The sequence below is a fragment of the Saccostrea cucullata genome, unplaced genomic scaffold, assembly GCF_032062105.1.
Source record: "Saccostrea cucullata isolate Sc308-1 unplaced genomic scaffold, CSIRO_AGI_Scuc_v1 ctg7155, whole genome shotgun sequence".
Classification (NCBI taxonomy): domain Eukaryota; kingdom Metazoa; phylum Mollusca; class Bivalvia; order Ostreida; family Ostreidae; genus Saccostrea; species Saccostrea cuccullata.
This window is the reverse complement of record NW_026932687.1, coordinates 27,659-30,636: the sequence shown is the minus strand read 5'-3', so window position 1 is coordinate 30,636 and position 2,978 is coordinate 27,659.

Here is a 2,978-nt window from a genome sequence, read left to right as displayed (position 1 = left end):
TGATAATCCTAAGCCTAGTAGTATTGAAGTTATGAGCCGGTGTAGTATAATATTTTGATACCGCGATATATTGAACCTGGGTTCGAAATATCGCATAATATTTTGAACCCGGGTTCACTTTTTCGCTGCGATATATTGAACCCCCTTATAAAATATTGAACCCCTACCTTTTTCATTTAAGAGGTAGGGGGTTCAAAATATTATGGCCATAATATACCGAGTCCCCCTGCCCATTTAATTTTACAGGGAGGGGGGTCAAAATATTATGGCCATCAAATATAGAGTCCCCCTGTCCTTTAAATTGATGAGGGAGGGGGTTGCAAAATATTATGGTCATAAAATATTTAGTCCCCCCTACCCTTTTTAATTCAAGAAGGAGGTGGTTCAAAATATTATGGCCATAAAATATTGAGTCCCCCTACCCTTTTAATTCAAGAAGGAGGGGGTTCAAAATATTATGGCCATAAATATCAAGTCCCCTGATCTTTTTATGTTTTAGGCACAAAAAAAGATCCATCACTGATCAATGGCCGTAAAGTACCGAGCATAGGGCAAAATTTGCAGCTCTACATTGGCAAGTGGTGATGCCTGGCCATATGAGTAAAAATTTTTGAGAGGGATGTTAAACAACGTACAAACAATACCATCAACTCATAGCAGTACTTTGATTAATGTAACTAAAGCAAAAATTGTCTGCATTCCATACACACAGTCAAGGGCATCATGGAAACAAGTTATTTTTTAAATGACTTGTTTAAGTTATTAAATGTCAACATTTTGGGTTATCTTTCCCTGATTATGCTTTTCTTCAGTAACTTATTCCAGTTATTGATACTTTACTACTCATTATTGTAAACCTACTGGTATTTGAAAGGCTTTATTCATGCTGTGCTTGGGTTATTAAGTAGAAGGAAATCATTCATGACATAACTTATTTCTGTTATTTCATCCTTAACCTACCTCACTTCAGAACTCTTGCACAAAAATATACAGCTTTGCACAAAAAATGTAAGACTTAGAGATTGTACAGTAATGTCCAAAGATTATAAGAAAATTAGTCTCAGTGTTGGCAAAATTGGCGGAAGATGTGTAATTGACTCCTGAAATGTTCATGAAATGTCATTATTTTTCCTTTGATTTTTTAAAAAAATATCATCTTATCTGCTCAGGAGATATTAAGTCTGATGATTTTATTAAAAGAAGTACATATATTTACAACTTTCTCAGCCTTATATCATCTTTAATCAGCAGAAAACTCAACATATTGATGTTTTTTGGCAAAACTGATAGGCATTCTACTTTTTCAGAGTTAACTCAAATGAGTTACTTCTTTGTTTAGTCATAAATAAGTGAAGTAACCTAAACAAGTTATTTTAAAGAATAACTTGATTCCATCATGCCCCTGACTGACACAGGTAAACAAACAAATTTTACCTCTGGTGTTAAATGGAACAGTGTAATCGAGACATGGTGATCTAATTCGTTTCTCTGTAGAGGAAACAATCAGCCGTACTTTAGTGATTTTAGTAGACATGGAAGAATAGAAATAAAGTCCTTGTTGTCGTGAATGATGCAGAAAAATCTCCTCAGTCTTGGCTTTTATCTTTGAAACAACATTTCTCAACCCTCGGAGGTTATTCTGCAACATTCATGAAAATGTGGACTTTATTTCTTAAGTAAACTAGGGTATTCCCGACATCTGTCTACAAATAAAATTTTTTTAGACTGTTACATATTGTAGACCTTGGTCTGTAAAAGAGCTATACTGGAGGTCAGGAAGAAGATTATAGATGAAAACTTTATCCGGACTGTAAAGAGCATGACTGAGAGTAACCAATTTCACACCATATCTCACAAATACACAAGAATTAATGCTTTACTTGTTAAATAGATTTTAAGCTTGACAAGAAATTGTGTAGAAATGTTTAGTAGATAAGGTAACATATTCTGTTCATGAACTCTTGGGAAAATGTTGAGAAAAAGAAAGCTCATATTTTATCATGCCCAAGACATCTAAGATTTTTCTGCTCTGTGACTGAATGATATGTCGATATGTCCTAATAAATCACCAAAACTTGATACCAATTTACAATATTTTGATATGAAATTGTGAAGTTCATATAAATAAAGCTTCTAGCTTTCATATTATTTATTGTGTGACTTTTTGCCTTACATGTTGACACTTTTTTTCTGTGCAAGAAGTCAACGGGGACTCGATATTTTATGGCCATAATATTTTGAAACCCTCTCCCTCTAAAATTAAATGGGTTGGGGACACGATATTTTATAGCCATAATATTCTGAACCCCCTCCCTGTAAAATTAAATGGGTCGGGGACTCAATATTTTATGGCCATAATATTTTGAACCCTGGGTTCAATATTTTATAGGGGGGTTCAATATTTCGCAGTGATATTTTGAACCCGGGTTCAAAATATAGCGGGGTTCAATATATTATATGACACCGGAAACGAAAAAGCTAACAGACAGACAGACGGACACGAAGCCTAAAACATAATACGTCCCGTCTTAAGACGGGCGTATAAAAACTTGAATCCCCTTCACATATGGAAACTATGTATTTAGTTTGGTTGAAATTGGCCAGGTGGTTCTTGAGAAAAAGTTGAAAAGTTAACAACAACAATGACAACAACCAACAATGGACAAATTTTGAACAGAAAAGCTCACTTGAGCCTTTGGCTCAGGTGAGCTAAAAACTCATCAATAGCTGCCATGTTTTACATCTTGTTCATACATGTACACACAAATTGGAAAAATAAAGAGGAGCTAGTTCCCATCTAGTATTGGATGTTAACAGTAAAAGCAGTTGCTATGATGTATTCATTATAGTTTAACAAACATAAAACAAGCAATATTATTTGAGTATATGATTTTCTACTTTTCCACTTGTCTGTGGACTGGTAACAATTATCAAATTATTTGCCCGCCACACTACCTGTCTAGCCCTGATTATTTTGG